The following is a 19211-nucleotide window of genomic DNA, read 5'->3' as shown; positions in this document are numbered from 1 at the left end:
TACCAAGGCAGGAATTGAGAAGAATTCTTTAAGTGCCTCCCTCGGAATGAATGTGTTCAATTACAGTCATAGGCTCGTGGATGGACACCGGTATGTGGCAGTGCCTCTCAGTATGAAAAGGCATTTTCAAAGATGAAATATGTGAAGCCTCCTTATGAATCAGCTGGACGTGTGCTGCTGACCGGAAGCACGAACTTTGAGCCCCAGTGAAGTGACATGTGATCCCTCCTTCACAATCGAAGACTCCCATTCACCTATTAGTAGACTTACGTTACAGAAAACTCTACTCCGTCATTATTAGGCTTACATTTTCAATGTCGCCCACAAAAATTGTGGAAATTTGTTCTCTCTCGTTATGTAACTGTCTCTGCAATATCCTTGCTTTTGCCTCTTGGCCTGCAAAGCCTACCTTATTCACAATTTTGGCTCTTTGCAGAAAAATGTCGTCAATCCTTGACCTAGAATATTCTCTCGTGGCTCTTATTGTCACAGGTGCTGAGTAGAGACACTTCTCAAATATCATTTCAAAAGCACATGTTTGCTGCATGCTTACTATGTGCAGAGTTTTTTCTTTGTGGGAGAGGCACCACTGTGTCCAGTTCCTGGTGTGGAGAGCTTGAAATTCAGGACCTTTCCTAAGGATGCATGCAAGAAGCAGGGAGAGGGAGAAGGAAAGGGAGACAGGCAGACTCTGGACTGAGTAGGGAGTCCTATGCAGACCCTGCGATCACGACCCGAGTCCACATCAAGAGTCAGACACTTAACTAACTGAACCTCTGAGTTGTCCCATGAACCACAATTTTAAATCTGGTCTTCCAGGCTGCAAAGCCTAGGCTGTGTGACTAGGCTTTGTTACTTCATCTATGAAATGGGGATTATAACTCTAGTACCACCTGGATCGTGCATAAGGTTTATTTAAGCATTAAATTAACTGATACATGGAAAAGATTCAGGGGAGCAGTCGTGACCTGGGCTGGAGGTCAATCATAGGAAAGAGATCAACAAAATAGTTTGCTATTTAGAAAGGATTGATAGTTTGCAATTCAGCGGACAATTGGAGCTTTTCACCTATTACTGAATCTGTGCTATTTGGTTGAGGCTTTCTCTGAAAAAGAGCCCAATAAATTAGAGGCATGCAAAAATTAAGCACTACATTTAAATCTGACCCATGCAGAGCCACTGAAGTAGTTAAGAAAGCCTGCTGGATTCATACTCACCCAGTTTATTCCCAGCTTTGCTACTTGTCAGCTGTATGACCTTGGCCAAGTCACTTAACCTCTCTGATCCTCAGTATCTTCCTTTGAAAATGCGGATTATAAATAGTCCACCACAAAGAAACATAATGATTTTTTTTTAAATGTATCAAAAGTACCTAATATAAGGTTGGTTTAAGAGTGAGTTCAGTAGGGGCACCTGGGTGGCTCAGTGGGTTAAAGCCTCTGTCTTCTTTGGCTCAGGTTATGATCCCAGGTTGCTGGGATTGAGCCCCACATCCGGCTTTCTGCTCAGCAGGGAGCCTGCTTCCTCCTCTCTCTCTGCCTACTTGTGATCTCTCTCTCTCTCTCTGTCAAATAAATAAAAAATATCTTAAAAAAAAAAAAAAAGAGTGAGTTCAGTAAATGCTAGCTCATTTTCCCTGGGCCATAGCCCTTGTACACTGATCCACAGATTAAAAAACAAAGTACAGCTATACTAAACAACCATAAAACGAACCAAGGTTAAAAACAAACAAACAAACATCCAAACACAAAACTCAGCTTACTGATTGGGTGGTGGAGAACAGGGAGACTCTAAGAAAGCTAAACCGGAAAGTGCCTTACTAGAGTTGCCGGCTAAAATACAGTGCATCCAGTGAAATTCAAATTTCAGAAGAAGGATGAATTTTTCATTTTAGCATGTCACCAGTATTGCATGGGGGCATAATTTATACAAAATGAGTGATTAACTGTTCATCTAAACTCAGATGCAACCCACTGTCCAGTAGTCTTGTTTCCTAAATCAGACTCCCTAGACACGACAAAATTTAGTAAGAGATATCTTACCCTGTACAGCCAACAAGGCTCAGAATTCAAAAGTGCCTAATGTAATTCTCTAACTGCAAAGGCAACAGGGGCCAGCCAGCCTGACTTCCACCTTCTCCATCTCTGCCAAGCAAAGGGTGGGCCTAGATCCAGAGATCAGAGGTGAGCAATTACCAGCCCAGGCCCCCTCCAAGGGATCTGGGGACAGAGGCTGCCAGACCCACAGTGACAGAAGCCCAATGTCCCCCTGGGTCCCTCTGCCCCAGGCTTTCCTCTGGGTGGGGCCCTGCGGTTACTGTGTGATGACTCTGTCTCTGCTCCCCTGCCACGCCCTGCTTGGTCCACCTGGTGGTCTGGGTGGAGGGGAGAAACAGGTTTGGAGGAGGCAAAAAGAAAAAAAAAAAAGGCTTAACTTTGCATTCCTCTTAGCTGATGTGTGCTTTGCCGCTCTGGCCTGCAAAGCTTTAATTATTCCTTGGCAGCCCAGTGGCTGCAGACTGTCACTGGCAGGCCTGATTTAATAGCCTGTTTGCACGGAGTCCGACAGGGATCGCTTTTGCTGCACTTTCGAACAGCTCGTGACGGTGGTTGTTTTAGGTTAAGGAGGAAACTCTGTGGTTAAACTGTAGCCTAGGTATTTTTAGAGCCGTTACCATGTTAACCGAATTTCGTACATTTCACCTGCAGGATATGCAGTAGCGCTTACAGGCCCTCCCTAAACTCTTAACAAAAAAAAAAAAAAAAAAATGATTTCACAGTAGTTAATATCGTGTTTAGGACCCACTCCGTGTTCTCAGAAAAGCTACTCACCAAACAACGTGGGCTGCTCAGAATGCCTTTTGGATGGGTGCTACTGAGCCACCGGGGAAGTAGTTTTCCCTTGATGCACAAGGATTTGAAGGAACCTAACCGAAAGGCTAAAATTGGTTAGTTCTAAAGGTCAGAGCCTGAAGGCAGTGACCCATTCGTTAATCATTAAGCTTTTCTAAGCTGTCTCTGACGGAAGGCTGGCTTTCTGCCACTTTTCTGGTCATCTTAAGCTGCAAATTCTTGTACTGTTTCAGTTTTTAAGTAGGTAGCAAAGGTTATGAGAAAGACATCAATTGTTAGTTATTTTTCCTTATCAAATGTCTTTAGGGTTTTGGAAGGCAGAGCTGTTCTGTGTTAAGGGAATCTTCTTGTGGTCCCCAGCTACATACACAGCCTTTAAAGATGGACCCCAGGGTCCTGAGGGAGGTGGGGGTGGTGGCGGTGGGGGAGGGCTTCTAACTATTATTCCCATGTTAATTTGCTTCCAAAGAAGCAGGAAGTGAGGAGAGGACACCCACGTGGTGATTAGGTATGAGTTCCCAAATCGCTGCTATCCCTGGTGGTTTTCACCAGTGATCCCAGCACTGAAAGCTCAAGAAAAGGGAGCATAATGGCCACTACGTATTTATTATCTTCTGTCATCAGTTAAGAGCTGGAAGAGCTTCCATATATTTTGAATGAAAGGTGAAGCCCAATGAGGTTTAAGTGATAGGACGTTTCATTCCCAAATTTAATGCCAGCTTATGCTCTGGTCTGTCTGAATTAAAGTTGATTTGTACACCAAAATACGAAACAAAACCAAACCTCCGGTAAACAAAACTAAATGTTATGTAGCCAAGGGACATTAAGCTGCTAAAACACTTGTTCCAATATTGAACATGGAATAGTTGTTCTCTATTTCTCAAGGGGGAAAAAAATACAGTCAGACCTTGCTTATCCCTAACCCAAACTTCCGGAAGGCTTAAGTATTTGGAATTGCTCCAAAAACTGAAGGGGGAGGAAGGAGAGGGATGGAGAGGGAGGCAAAGCGGGGAGAGAGATTGGGGGAGCTGGGGGGGGGGAGGGTTGTGAAGGGAGAGAGAGGATGAGGACCAGCAGAAAGCAAGCAAGTCAGCTTTTAGAAGTAGACGTGAAGCCTTAGCAACACAGAAAGGAGACCTGGAGGTTACATCTGATTGGCTTACCGGCCAGGAGGAATGCTGCGCTCTGATTGGCTGGTGATGATGTCTCCAAATAACCAGCCTTTTTCAGGAAAGCAAATTTATGTGGCAGAAGGGACAGGAGACAGAAGAAGCAGGCAAGAAAAAAAGGGGAGAGAACAGGGCAAAATAAATGGCAGATTATTTGTAACGGCAGTGATGACTGTGATTTAAAGGAGAAAAAGAGTAACCTTGTCTCTTGATGGAACCGGCTCCAGCTCACCAAGTGCTTTTACGTGCAATCACTGACATTGTCTTTCCCAAGACCCGTAGGGCTCCCAGAAGTTACATCGCGCGCTCCAGGTCACTCAGGCACCAAGAAAAGCAGCCGAGGTTTTCTGGCCATAAATGCAACACTTCGAATGCCACGGGAGGGGGCAGGGGCGGTGGAGATGGGTGGCAGGTGAAGTTGCCTTCACGGTCGGGCTGCAACTGCTCTGATGGCAAAGAGAATCAGAAGCCACATCGGTCTGTAGTTTACAGGAGATGCAAAGGGGGTGAAGGACTCTCTGCCCTTGGCCGCCGCAGACCTTGACAACACAGACACAGGGAAGAGCTCTGTGGGTATTTATTTGGAAGGGGACAGAGTGGCGGTGCCCCGCGTTCGTGGGAGCTCGAGGGCAGCTCTGAACACATGTCACGGGGTGTAGCAGGGGCTTCTCGCGCTGGTCACGGGGACGCCGTTCCCTAGTCATTCTCCCCCACCTTCCCTTGAAAGCCAGTCCTTCCTGAGGCCGAGCGCACTCCATCACTCTCCACCTCGCTGCGCAAGCTGGGAACCGGAAAGTCATCTTTGTCTCGACTTTCTCCCCACGCCTCCTTCCCCAGCAATCACAAAGATGCCATCTCCAAATCGTCCCTCGAACCAGGCTCCTCCTGTCCATTTGAACTACCACCTATGGGCCACAGCCCCCTGGAGGATGTCTCCCCTTCCCAGCGGCTCCCGATCCTCTCCACCTCCTGCCCCTCCCCATCCCTTCCAATCCCTTCCCCGCACCCTGCCAGCTCCCCGCTTCAAAGATCCTCTGAGAATAACACTGAAAAGCCTTCCTGGGATCCGGCGCCTGTTTACTTGTGACACTCTGCCTGGAATTGCCCACCATAGGCACGGAGTCCTCGTTTTAGTGGAGAAAACACGGCCATCTCCCCAGCCCAAAAGACTGCTGCGCTGCCCCTCTCCGTCCTGCCATCCTCAAGGGCCCCCTCTTTCTCCTGCTTCCCGGGACAAGGAGCACCTTCCCTGGGTTCTCACTTAACAGCACCTGCTGCTTGGCTTCCTCTGATTGTCACTCTGGAATTGCATACATTTATAACTGGTTCCTTGTCTATCCTCTTTTTATGGGTCTAATCTCCTGGTCGTCATCAGGCTCCATGAAGGCAAAGAGCACATTTTCCCCCCCTCACCTCTGCATCCCGAGAGCCCCCAACAGTGGTCTGTGGGAGGGTGGGAGGTGGTGTGTGCCTACCAGGGCCTTACCATAGCTGGCAGGGCATTTCACCTGGGCGCTGGGACACTCTGTGTCCTGTTTGTGCCGTGGCATTGGTTAATTCCTGTTGCCGTTGGGGGCATTGATACAGCTGTCATCGTGAGGGCAGTTTTGTGGGATCTCAACAGCATGATTTCTGGAGAAGGGACTAGAATCTTGTTTGGAGTGGGACTCGGGGGATGGTATAAATTCACTTTCAAGGTCTCTCGGTAGTAAGTGATTGAACTACATCCTAAATCAGAGCTGTACCAGATAGCTACCGTGTAGCACACAGGAAGTCCTGATTTTGGTAGGTTTCCCAGGAGGCACGTACTGAAAGGCAGTCATTCTTTTTTAGAGCCAGAAAAGTAGAGGTCCCCACTCCCGGAGGGCCAAGAAAACCGCGTTGCTCTCTTCACAGTCTGGGGAGCTTGCACACTGGTCATAATAAGACCTGTGCCTATTTTCGATTTGCTAAAGTCGTGCCTGTTGATGATGAACACACCTCAGCCAAGGACGCCACTCTGTAGAGACTTTATCAAATCAGGATGGCATCGATATCTTGATCAAGGCCTCCCTGCTTTAATTACGTCCACTCCGGTATTCTAGTTTGGGGGCTCTTAGCTGACCTGTTCTGAGTACCTTCGGAAACGAAGTTTACCATGGTGCCCTCTGGTGGCATCAAATGTGGCCACTTTTAAAACAAGCCTTATCTAGGGAGAATGCATCACTCTCCGTTACAGAAATGGAAGGAGCAACTTGAAATAAGAACATAACATAAACTCTAAGAAGCGATCTCTTGTTCTTGGAGCGGGGGTGGAGGGGTCCGCAAGAATTACGTGCCTGGGACACCTGCTTGCTGGCCAGTTCCCAGGTGAAGCTTGCAGGAGCTGCAGAGGAAGGGCCATCATAAAAATGCACGGAATTCCATATCCATTAGAATGAAGGCCAGGAGCCACCGCATTTCAAATCACCAGGTTCCATGCAAACTGACTAATTAGGTATTATATTCAGAAGGTCAAAAGAAGGTTATAGCTCTGAACGGATTTGCAGGAGTATTCATAAATAGTCATGAACTCAAGAGGAAAGTAGAATTTTGTTGCAGTTGACTAAGAACTAGCCCTGGGACCATTGTCCTTAGATTCCTTAACAGTTGACACAACCACAATGAGTCCGTCAGAATGCCCAGGGTCACAGCGTTTGCCACTTGAAACAGTGGTGACCATAAAATTTAGTGACTCCTTCATAAAGCAGCTCTCGCTTAATCTCCACAAGGGGACAAAGGGATGGTCGCTAGGACGCAATCTGGATTACATAACACAGGGATCCTACTCAAGGAATTTAGATCACTGGACCAGCCAACTACAGAAAGATGTCCATGGCATTTAGAAACAAAGCCCTTCTCTGAGGACTTACGGTTTAACACATAGAGAAGCAGTGTTATTCCATGTCAATCAGCTTCTCTATTTGTTCATCCGAATGCCCTAAATAAAACTACCATTCAAAATAAAAATTGAAAAGGGAAAAAAAAAAAAAAAGCCACCAAAGTGTTTGAACAGCTAATCCATCGAATCTGCAAATCATTTAGTGATTATTTTCTATTCAAATATATATCCTGGAAAACAGGGTGAGGGGCAGAGTAATAGTGAGTTGTGTGTGCAACACACTTACATTTCATCAAGTGTGTTGCTTTTCTTACTGGGGGCCCTTCTCTGATACTTGGCATACCTCTGATTAAAACAAAACCAAAAGCAACTACAGGCTCAGCTAAAGCAGAAGTTCTGAAAGGAGTGGTACTGCCCCCTAGGGGGTGTTTGGGGACCACTTTCTGTGGGGAGGGTGTCTCAAAGTGTCTAAATAATTATGGGGCTATTTCTGACATGCAGCACGCTGCAGCCTTGGATACAAGGAGCGGTTAGGCATCACGCTAGATTTTCCCACCAAGCATTCATGTAGATTAAAAAAAAAAAAAAAAAACCCATAGGTAATTCTCTAACCTCAGGACCAAGTTCAGTTTTATATAAAAACAGTAATATTTTTGCAAAGTTTTAATTTTTCACAAGTGCAAATCCCATGTAAATCGAGAGACGATTAAATTTTGTTTTGTTTGGAACTTGACCGAGAACGGCTCAGCATTTTTGTAAAACTGTGGCCACACACGGTATTTGAGTACTCCAAGAGCACCCGTGTAAGCCCCATTCTGATGTGGATGGCCCAACTCAGAAAGATTCTACAAATAGGTGTAAATGTCTGAGTCTTCCATTGTGTCTTCTCGCGTAGTCGTACCCGGGCATTTTCAATTATTACTAATATATTATTTGCTTCTTTATATTGTAGTTAGGTAATTATATGGATAGTTTTGAAGCCATGTGTATCGGTAAGTTATATTACCTATGGATTTCATTTTAGGATAGCAAAGGATATCATTAAAATTATTTGTCATTAAAAGAGGACATTGGGGTGATAGTGAAAAACACCAGCATAAGGAACTCTAAGAAGCTTGTCCTCCATAAAAGCAATGAAAACCCTGGCAAAGATTGTCAACATGTACTTTGCAGAACTCTTGAAATTAACCACAGGCTTACAGCAATCAGGGGAACTCTTAGTCCAGAAAAATGGCTGAATATCAGTAAAAACAGTGATACTTGTTTGATTTTTACCTTACTCCATTCCCATCACTCTCCTCCCCAGCTCTGCAATAACCTGGAAAACCATCAACCTGCAATCATCATAAAAACCAGCAGTCTGGAAGCCAGAAGAGCAGCAGAGCAAGGTAGGGAGAGCTCCTTCCATGCCTCATTCCTGGGGAACTACCATATTTGACCTCTCTGGTGGTTTCCAGGGACATACTGCTCAGAACACCATCTATATGTGACTTGACTCAGAGCTCATCCAAGCATTGTAAACAGCCTCTCTCTTATTAGAAACAATTTTCAATTGTCTGTAGGAAAAAAGTCAGGGGCCATTGTTTCACATTACAGTTACGAGAGGCAGTAGATAACAGGCAAATAACAGGCTTACCAGAAGCTTAAAATGAAAAGCTACGCAAAGATATGTCCATGGGGGTAGTTGAAAAGCAAAGGCTTATTAATGGGAAACTAGAAGGCCAAGTGCATGTACAGGGATGTGAGCTTATACATATCCAGGAAAGACTTGAAAAGAATCTCGACTCTCACTCCTGCCGCACCCCGAGGCTCAGCACAACCAGAAGGTAAAAGCAAAGGCAGACTTGCATAGTCCCTGTTAGGGTGCTAACGATGGGCCCCAAACCCACACAGGGTCCCTCGGCAGTTACTGAGGGGCTTATTGGCCCCGGGCATTTAAGGAAATCTTTGCTCAGTCCTGAGACAAACACTGGCCAGCCAAAGACTCCAGGGGCCACCCATGACAAAGGAATTAGATCGTAAAGAATTCGTTCAGAAAAATCAAACCAACCAACAAGGAACAGCAACGACCCCAAACCATTGTGAAATGGGAGAATCTGACTTCAAGAATTGCCACGCTGTAGTATTTAAAATGCAGGTTTTCAACAAAAAAATTAGACATGCAAAGAAACAAAAATTGTGGCCCACACACAGGACGGAAGCAGTCAGATGCCCTTTACAAAATCCAGACATTGTAATTATTAGACAAAGATTTATTGTTTATTTATTTATTTTTAAAGATTTTATTCCTTTATTTAGAGGGAGCACAAACAGGGGGAGAGGGAGAGGGAGAGAAAGAATCTCAAGCAGACTCATGCTGAGCATAGAGCCCGAAATGGGGCTTAATCTCAGGACCCTGAGATCATGACGTGAGCTAAAACCAAGAGTCAGACAATTAAATGACTGAGCCACCCAGGTGCCCCTAGAGAAAGATTTAAATGAGCTATTTTACTTGTGTTCAAAGACCTAAAGAAAATTATATCTTAAGAAATAAAGGAGGGGAGCCTGGGTGGCTCAGTCGGTTAAGCATCCGACTCTCGATTTCAGGTGAGGTCATGATCTCAGAGTTGTGAGACAGAGCCGTGAGTCAGGCTCCTCACTCAGCGGGGAGTCTGCTGGAGACTTTCTCTCTCCCTTCTTGTTCTCTGCCCCTTACTGCTACTTGCATTCTCTAGCACTCTCTCTTTCTCTAAAAAAGAAACAGAACGATTTCTCACCAAACAAAGAAGACCAATGGAGAGATAGAAATTATAAAACAGAACCAAGTGGAAATTTTGAAGTGGAGAAGGAAAATAACCGAGGTGAAAATTTCACTAGAGGGGCTCAAAGAAGATGTGAGCAGGCAGAAGAAAGAATCACTCACTGGGGAAATATGGACACTGGTAGCTATTTGATGATATTAAGCAATCAAGGGACTGCATACTCGACATTTAGAAAATTCTTGTTTAATATTTGTGGGTTTGACAGATACTATGGTTATGGTTTTGCAAGAACACCCTCATCTTTTAGAAGTCCACACTGGACTAGATGAGATAATAGGAAGACAACCTGAGATTTCCATGAAATAATTATGGGGGAGATCGGGACCAGAGCTAAAATAAGCTTGACCACACACTGACAATTACTGAACCTGGATTCACTGTTCTGCGCTCTCTCCTTACACACATTTTTGTACATATTTGTATCCAATTCAATGATGGGGAACCTATTTTGATCCACTGAAGGGTTTCGCAGATTTGGGGCGGGGATCGGGCCAACTGAATACATAAAATTTTCCATGATACTGTATCATGAAAGTCTAATTTATAATGTACAGACTAGTCATTGGCAAGATGGTATTATTTACCATAAAACAGTTTTCTATGTAATTCTTTCCGATTTCTAATTTCCATACCTTTCTCGTTGGGCAGTGAAACATAAGGGGTGGCTGTAAGGCTTCCGTGTGTTAGAGAAGAGCATGGAAGGGGGACTCTGATGATGTTGCCTTCAATCGTGCTTCTGCTCCTGGCACTCTCTGAGCTCTGGGACAAACTGTTTAATTCCTGTAAGTCCTGGTGTCATCCTTAGGAGTTGGACTTCCCTACTCTACCTTTCAGGCCTCTACTATCTCTTATATGTGGCATTTTTTGGGACATTGTATTCTGTGAGAAAATAGGAAAGGATTTTCCAAAAAAAAAAAAAAAAAAATAGAAAGGTAAGAGTTTAGAACTACTTCTAAACCCTTATGTCATGGGCCAAGTCATTCAAAATAAAAGAGTAATTTACCCAGAGGAGGAAACCTCTGGTTTGAGTTAGAAAAAGGGGAAAACATGACTCAGGTTTACAGGAAAGATCCGAAGATGCTAGTGGATCCCGTACTTACCGGGAAGTAGTAAGAAGGTACCACAGGAGACAATTCAAGGTTGACAATGCAAGATGCATGAGTAACCACAGCCAAGAAGCCACGCAACAGTGCAGAGACTCAACTCGCCTTTGCTCAGAGTCCATCTCGCTTATTCTTAGGTAATTCTAGTGAAGTGCAGGATACTTGAGGATTATCCAAAGGACAGACAGAAATGTGCGGAAAGGGTCACAAAACAGGCAAAGCTAAGGGAACCAGGATCAGTTGGCTCAGGGGAAAGAATGCTGGAGTGCAGGAAAGCTGTAATAACCACCTTCAAATAGGCAAAGAAATATTATCTGGATGAAGATACGGTGCTGTGTTCATGAGCTGGGTAGAGTTGGGGTTTGCACTACAGAAGAAAGAATTTTTTTAGGCTTAGGGAAAACTCCCTGGTACCTGGGAAATTGGAAATGTTCCTTCACTGAGGATCTCTGAACACAGGGAAGATGACAACCTTGGGATGATTCCAGTGTAGCCTCTCCTTGAAATGGTGAGGATAACTAAAAGAGGCATATCTAGTGACTTATGTTCAAATCTCAAAGACATGGGTAAGAAATAATTGCTTTGCTGTGGACTGCAGATACAAATCTGGCAGACATAGATCAGGCCTCATTTCCTCCTCTGATTCTTTCAATTTCCTGCTCCCTTGAACTATCATCGTTGTCCACATCAGAAAGTTCTTATTAAGTTCTAAGTGCACGTGGAAGGTGCCAGCCCACTCCCAATGGAAGGACACAATCTCTCCACTACCCTAGTCCCTCTTCCCATGAAGAAACACAGCATGGAAGGGATGGCTTTTGGATAATCCTCAGACTTTGGTCTGGTCTGTGATTCTCCTCTCCCGTGGCTACTGTGTCTTGGGTCCCTTTACGGTTGAGAGTGAGAAAAAGAGAGATGACCACGCTATATATAACTGATGTGTTAGGCGAGAATTGATACCAGTCCAGAGGAGGAGAGCAGTGTGACCATCAGTGAAGGAAACAGGAGCAATCATCATAAGAGGAAAATGGAAGGAAAGCAGCAGGAGTCAGTGCAAATAAATGAAGCAAGGCCAACGCTACATCCTTTAGTAGGTCAACAAATATTTATTAAGTGCCAGGAGCAAAATGCAAACAGAATGGCATATTCCCAGCCCTCGTGCTGCCTACCACTGTCATTCTACAGCTGCAGGCCTAAGGGATGGGATCATAATGATTGGGGCTAAGGAGGACAGCCAGGTCCCTGCTCTGAAAGCCATTATGAGAGCCCTTGGGTTTCAGTATTAGCATTAACTCTGTACTATGTGGAAATCCGTTTCTGTGCATGGGTGACACTGGTGATGTGCCTGGCAACATGGGTTAACATGGAGCATAAAAATGCTTCCATCTCAGAAAATCATTATTAGGATGAACTTGGGCTTTGCTCGCCTCTCTACTGATTGGCTGGATTTTTTGTGTCGCTTGCCTTACTTCCATTCCCCGTTTCCATCCCAGTCCTTTAAGGATGAAAAGTGAAGCAGGCAAGTTCTTAAAGAGACCGGACACATAAACCAGAGATGCACCTGCTAAGTGTGTTTAGTACCTCAGCTAAGGATGTCTAGATAGTGGCCAGAATATATCTTAAAAAGATAATCACAGTGGTTTTATGGGGAGAAGAGTCGTTGAATTAGATGGCAGGGCTTTTCTTCTCCTTTTCTTTTTTCTTCTTGTGTAATCTGTGAGGATAACGCAGGGAGATGAGACTTCTCCCTTTCCTCATGTTAGACAGTGAATGATCCTTTTTCCAATGATCCTTTTTACATAACTTTTTGTAAATTTTGAAATACTTTTTTTGCTTACTGCTTATTTTTCGTAAGTCTCCTGGAATCTGACAGGATTTGAGTTGGCTTATTAATAAATTATGTTTCTCTATGAAAAGCGTGGTTTGTTTTAATTGTGGGTATGAGTGGTTTTTTAAAGCTATTATATTGAGAAAAGAAACCTTATTTGAAGACCCATTTCTGGAATACAATTTAAATTAGTAGGAAAATATAATCCAAATTATTAAAAAGTTACTTTATATCAAACAGTTCAACTGTTCAGGAAACTATCTGCTGTGTCCATTTTTTTTTTTTCACACTTCTGGTGTGGGTAAGAACAAATAAAGATCTATACACAATGTCCATTTGGTGCACCGAGGCCATCATGTCCATCAGAGAGATCAGGAATGACTTCTCATTTTCAGGTATTACCAGTGAACTTTTTCACAGTAATGTGATTGGGAAGGTAGTTTAATTAGCCTTATTTCCATTTGGTATCCAAAAATCAGGAAGAAGAACACGTGTGAAAGCACACATCTCAAGCCATTAGAGATGCACTTCTCCACCCTGTGCCGTAAGAACAAAGCCCATGCACCAACATTAGATGAATCACGACTCCTTTCTTGCTTCTGCGACAGCCATCGCATATATGAATCATTAATTTCAGTTTCAAATGATTTAAATAGAGCCCAGAAAGATTTTATGAGTCATCAGGGCCCCTGACGTACAGAGCGATTTTACATCTCATCTTCTCCACTTCCTTACAAGAAATCAGTTCTAGATTGCAGACCATCACTCCTGTATCTTAAAATGAATGCCACTCATGGTTTTCAAAGGATTAAGTAACAGAGCCAAATAGCTCACTATGAATGTAAGATGTCCCTTATGTTAAGCTTCTAAACACAGTTGGTGGTAGTCAAGAAATTCTACACGGAGGTGTATGAAAACAGTGCTGGTGGGGCTGAAATTCATTTTGATAGCTGTTAGCTTTTCCAGATCTTTTTCTTTTTCACTTTTCAAGATACACTGCCCTGGAGTCTGTGGGCTCAGTAGTTCTGGGTTCTACACTTTGAAGAACAGGCTTTATTGATTTGACCTAATAAGCATTGTCATGTCAAAGGCCAGCATCATTCTTCTAAAACAGGGTTTTGTGTGTCATATAGATTTTGTTACATTATAGCACAACAGCAGTCACAGACAATACATAAGTGAGTAAGTGTGCCTGTATTCCAATAAAACTTGATTTATAAAAGCAGGGGTTAAGCCAGATATGGCCCATGGCCGTGGTTTGCCAACTTTGGGTCCATATGATGGCGATATTCATAAAACAGTGGAGAATACAGGAAACTTTCTCTGCCAAGTTTGATAAAGGAGTAAAAATCCAAAGCCTCTCCTAAAATGTATTTTTTTTCAGTTTTATTGTGATGTAAGTGATGTATAACATTGTATTAGTGTTACGTGTATAATCTAATGACTGATATACTGTGTATATAGCATGTTGATATTTACAGTGTTGAATATTGTGAAATGATCACCATAACAAATTTAGTTAACATCCATCACCTGGCATAGCTGTGAATTTTTTTCTTGTGATGAAAACTTTTAAGATTCTCTGAGCAACTTTCAAATATACGACACAGTATTGTTAACTGTAGTCACCATTTCTGTTATAATTATAATTCTGTTATAATTGGAAGGTCTTTTGATGACCTTCATCTATTTCACCCAACCCCTAACCCTGACTCTGACAATCACCGATCTGGTCTCTGTATCTTTGAGTTTGGTTTTTCAAGATTCCACTTAGAAGTGAGATCACAAAGATCTTTCAATAAGTTAGTAAAAACATTAATAATTTTATTCAAAAAAATTAAACTAGAGAACTTGAAATTTTGCTCATGATTTAATATTACAGTTAATTATTTTACTCTATAATTATTCTATTTCTTATATCTCATTTCTTTTTTTATTCCATTGCAACTTCAGAAAAGAAAACTTGAATTTGGACCATATCAGTCTAAAAGCTCCAAAGGGTTAAATTTATAGTCACCTGTTGTCCTTTCTTGACATTTTTCTACTAAGTTCAAACAAGAAAGGTGTTCTGAGGACTGAGGTTAAATTATAATTTTGCTTCCGGGAAGTCACAAGCTAAACTAGGCCTCACAAAAATATGATGAGGTCTAGGACATAAGCTCAGTGGTCAGAGCTAAAATTTATCAGTTTGAGATATTTAACAACACAGTATCACTAGCTCTTTGTAATGTATTGAGGTGGCTTAAGGGAATCTTTAGACTCGAAGTGAAAGACATGCCAATACTCAGAGATACACAAGATTCCAACATCATTCTTCTATTGGAGCGCTCATGTGGCTGAACTCAGCTTCCTTCCTCTAAGTTGGCTAACTTCTCATGATTCCAAGACCTAAGATTTCCTGCAATTCCCTCTGCTATTTCTCACCTAAGTCAATGAGTTCTGTAGGAGCTGGTTACCACACATCCTGCTGGTCAACCCTGCAGGAATCCCTGTGGCCGTATTCTGTTTGCTCCAAATAGTTTACATGTGAGCATTTGATCACCGTCCCATGTTCTAGAACGCACATACTCGTATACATTCCCTTGCTTTCGAAAACGTTGAGTCCGTTTCCTCGCTGGGCCGTGTTATACACGTTTGCTGTTATGCAGACCCTAATTTTGTGCCTTCATCATTGATTCCACACATCTGTCCACTGGCCCCTGGTGGACTCCCTCTCATGTTCACACTGGCTCGAACTCCGTGCTGGGTTTTTTTTTGTTGTTGTTGTTGTTGTTGTTTTCACTCCATCCCTGCCAAAAACACTAATTCATTGTTTATGTAATTAGGTCAACAAACATGTATTGAGCATACCAGGTGCCAGGCCCTATGAAAAGAACAGGACAGAGATACAGTCCCTCATAGAGCACACACCTAATTGGGAAGACAAATAAGCCAGATTAATGGTGAAAACATGATGTGTGCATTAGATAATACTGAAGCACTGTACAGATAGAGTCAACTCTGTTTGCTTTCAGAAGAATTTAAAAAGATAGAATGGTAAGCTGGATCTTGAAGAACACACAGAATCAATCCAGCCAAGAGAGGGGGCAAAGGCTCTCAAAGTAGAGCAAGAGTCTCATGCAAAGGTAGGAAGGTGTGTGGGCACACAGAACACTCTGGGAACTATAGGTAGCTCAAGATGGCAAAAGTGAAGGATGTGGGAGACTCTTGCGGCTGTAATGAGGCTGCAGAGATGAGCTTGGGTCCCATCACGCTTAGGAATCTGGACTTTGCTTATCCTACAGGTCACTGGGTTCTGCTGATGAATTTTAAGTAGGATGTGATAAGATCAGATTTGCATTTGAGAAAATCCACTGGTGAGGAACAGAATGGAGCTAGGAGTGACTGAAGGGGACTGGTGAGGAGGCCACTGATGTAACTCGGAGAGGAGATGAGGAGGACCTGAAATGAGATAAGGAGCAGGGCGGGTAGAGCAAAGGGAAATCCAAAGAGAACACAAAGGTTGATCTCGTGCCTGGCACCATGTTTTACCTTCATGAAGTCCTCACAACAACATAAGGAAGGCAATGAATGAAGCTACAAGCCCCTCCTTTTACAGATGCAGGAACTATCCTGGGTTTAAATAATTTGTTCAGGTTCCTAAGATGACGAAGGGGAGATCTGTACTCACATTTCTGTGTTCCAAGCCCACTTTATAAATATTTAGAACATACTACAACATTGATAGGAAAACCAGGCAAGGCAGACGTTTTAAGCAAGAGGGAATGATCATCAATATCAAAAGCTGAGTTGAAAAAAAGAAAGACCTGAAGAGTGTGCAAAGATCTGGACAATCACAGATGACCTTAGACAAGGCTTGAGATCAGATGGCGTGGGGAAGAGAACCCGGGAAGGGCCGAGGGGGTTACACACTTATCTCAGCCACTCTTTCAAGACACTCAGCAATGAAGAAAAGGAAGGGATTCTAAACATTCTGTGGTTTCTCAATTACTCTGTGTAGAATTTGCCTCAAACTACTGAACTGTTCAACATGGATAGAGAACACGTAAGCCATACTTAGAATAGAATCTGTCAGATAGTGGGCATTCTCTAAATATTTGTTGAATGAATAAATGTTCATCTTTAGCTCTGATTCTGAAGAGAAGATTAGAAATATTTAACATCTATGTTTTGGGGCACAGATCTGTTGATGGACATCCCAGCCCCAAAAGAGAAATATTTACTCACTACTGTGTTTTAGGAATCTCTTATCCCCCTTAAAGTTGGGAGAAACTGTGAGCTCCTATCATTAAGAGGAAAATATGAAGTCAAATTATCTTCCTGAGGTCACATGATAATACACGAAGGCAGAAGTTGAAGATAAAGATCTGGTTCCCCCCTCAAATCCCACTCAAATCCCACATCCTTCTGTAAATGTCTTCTTCTTGATCTTTGTTTCTGCACCACCCCCTTCACCAATCTAGATCTTATGTTCCACTTCTGTTAATAGCTTTTGCTGTCCTGTAGTTTCTAGCATTCTTCCCATGAGCAAACTGGAACTCCATTCCCAACATGACATGACATTCATTCATTCATTTGACAAATAGCAGTCAAGCACTGCTTTTGGGAGTGGGAAAACAGCAGTGAGTGGCAGTGTGTTCCCTTGTCTTAGAGAGAAGAGTCTCCTCGTAAGAATTTCTCATCTACTTGGTCTTACGCTGACTTGATCTTACACCATCCTTGCTTCATACTTATGACCTTCCTTCTAGTAGCCAACCAAACGCTCACCACTCTATTTGCAGCTTGGCCCAAACTATTAATTAAGCATCACTAAGGTAAAACAGGTGTGGGGGTGAACCACGTTTTCCAATTAGGTTGAAGGGCCTCTTCCTTCCTTTTTCAGATGTCTCCCTTTCTGTGCATCAGTGGTTTTCTTGGTGGGCAAATCAGACTCTTTGTCACCAATTCTCATGTTTGGATATGTTTCAGAGAATTTATCTGAGTGGATCTGACCCATTCTGTTTTCTGTTCCTCTTGCAGGGGCAGATAAAATTTCCTCATGTCAGTATCTTCCACGCATTGTTTGCATTTAATAGGTAAGCCACTGAGAATCCTGACCTTATTTCGGTCCTCTCGTTTTATATTTTGAACCAAAAGAAAACAGTCTCCACGTCACATCTGTACCAATGTTAAAGATATGCGAAAAAACTTTCTATCTGAAGAAATTAGTACAAATAACATAAGTCATTTGCTTATTTAGGCTGGTTCTCTATATCCATGCCTTCCACTTTATTGTTTATTTATTTTAGAGAGGAGGGAGGGGCAGGTGGAAAGGGAGAGAGAGAGAGAATCTCAAGAATACTCAGTGCTGAGGATGGAGCCTGATGCAGGGCTTGACTTCAAGACCCTGAGATCATGACCAGAGTGGAAATCAAGAGTCAGGGGCTCAACTGACTGAGCCATCCAGGTGCCCCACATGCCTTCCACTTTAAGGAAACTGTAAGGAGCTTGGTGTGTTTGTTTTGTTAGTTTGTTCTTGGCACCTGGTTACCAAGAAGCAAGTCGTCTGAATCTACCCAGAGGAATACAGAGAAGGCTCCTAATTTGGTTTTCCATCAACCTGAGTATGTCTTGTGAGATTGCATCATTACCCCTGCAGCAGAGCCATGAAAGCTAGCCTTTTGCGAGCATAAGAAAAAGGATGGTCAGAAAGTCTTAGAGCTGAAGGGACATTAGAGATTGGGAAATTCAAATCACATGATTTTGGAAGGAAAGCTGGGAAGGATGAGGTTATTCTTCAAAGACTGGTTCAGGGAATAGTTCTCATTTCCTTTGTTTGCTCTGCAAATGCTTACAGCAGGGGATCTCAAGGCGGTATCCACATGTGTTCGTGTATACACCACTTATCCCATCCATGCTGGTGATTAAGACTGCTGTTGAATTCAGAGGCGTGGCTTTGACAATGATGTCTTCTTAGTGTGAAATCCTAAAGTATATGTGCCTATTTTGTTTACTGCTTGTATGATAAAATCACCAAAGCAAAAAGGCTCGTTTGATGTATCGAGCCCAATGCATCCACTGGCAACCTTGTGGACCTTGTTAACTTTACTCTAATGGCATATGGGGTGGGGGTTAGGGGTTGTAAGTAGTGAGAAGGCTATCTTGCTCAGAAATGACCCCTCCAGTCAACCTGCTCATTAGGGATTCATGTAGTTAACCAAACTTGCCCTTGAAATTGATGGAAATTAGCTCAGGAGATTGCTTCTGTGCCTCTCAGATCCACTGCAATGAGGACACTGAAGTTGGATTTTGGGCAGGGAAGACTACTTTTGAGAAATCAGGCTGTGGGTGGCTACAACTCTGGAGACAAGTAGAACGGAGACTGTAGAAGTATTAAAAATCCTTTCTAGTTTTCTTTTTTTTTTTCTCCTTCAAAATCTATTTATTTATTTTAGAGAGACATGGGGAGGAGGTGGAGAAAATGCAGTGGGGGGAGGGGTGAGAGGGAGCAGAAGAGAGGAAACCCAAGCTGACTCCACACCGAGCATGGAGCCTGATGTGGGGCTCAATCTCACCATCCTGAGACCACGACCTGAGCCAAACCCAAGAGTCAGACACTTAA

At 43.2% G+C, this 19211-nt stretch overlaps 1 protein-coding gene and 2 long non-coding RNA genes across 8 annotated transcripts in view; 2 read left to right on the top strand and 1 right to left on the bottom strand.

Annotated features, from left to right (window-relative positions):
• RNLS (renalase, FAD dependent amine oxidase) overlaps nt 1-19211 on the bottom strand; it is a 263258-nt gene that overhangs the window by 80295 nt on the left and 163752 nt on the right. The window lies entirely within an intron of this gene.
• Nucleotides 1-19211, top strand: part of LOC116573365 — a 374338-nt gene that overhangs the window by 311636 nt on the left and 43491 nt on the right. The window lies entirely within an intron of this gene.
• Nucleotides 2078-17676, top strand: LOC116573368. Its single transcript, XR_004278741.1, has 3 exons — nt 2078-2183; nt 8188-8269; nt 17630-17676. It is a non-coding gene; the product is annotated as an uncharacterized LOC116573368 (long non-coding RNA).

Source organism: Mustela erminea, chromosome 14, assembly GCF_009829155.1.
Source record: "Mustela erminea isolate mMusErm1 chromosome 14, mMusErm1.Pri, whole genome shotgun sequence".
Classification (NCBI taxonomy): domain Eukaryota; kingdom Metazoa; phylum Chordata; class Mammalia; order Carnivora; family Mustelidae; genus Mustela; species Mustela erminea.
Note: the sequence above shows the minus strand (reverse complement) of the source record. Positions and strands in the feature narration are given on the sequence as shown.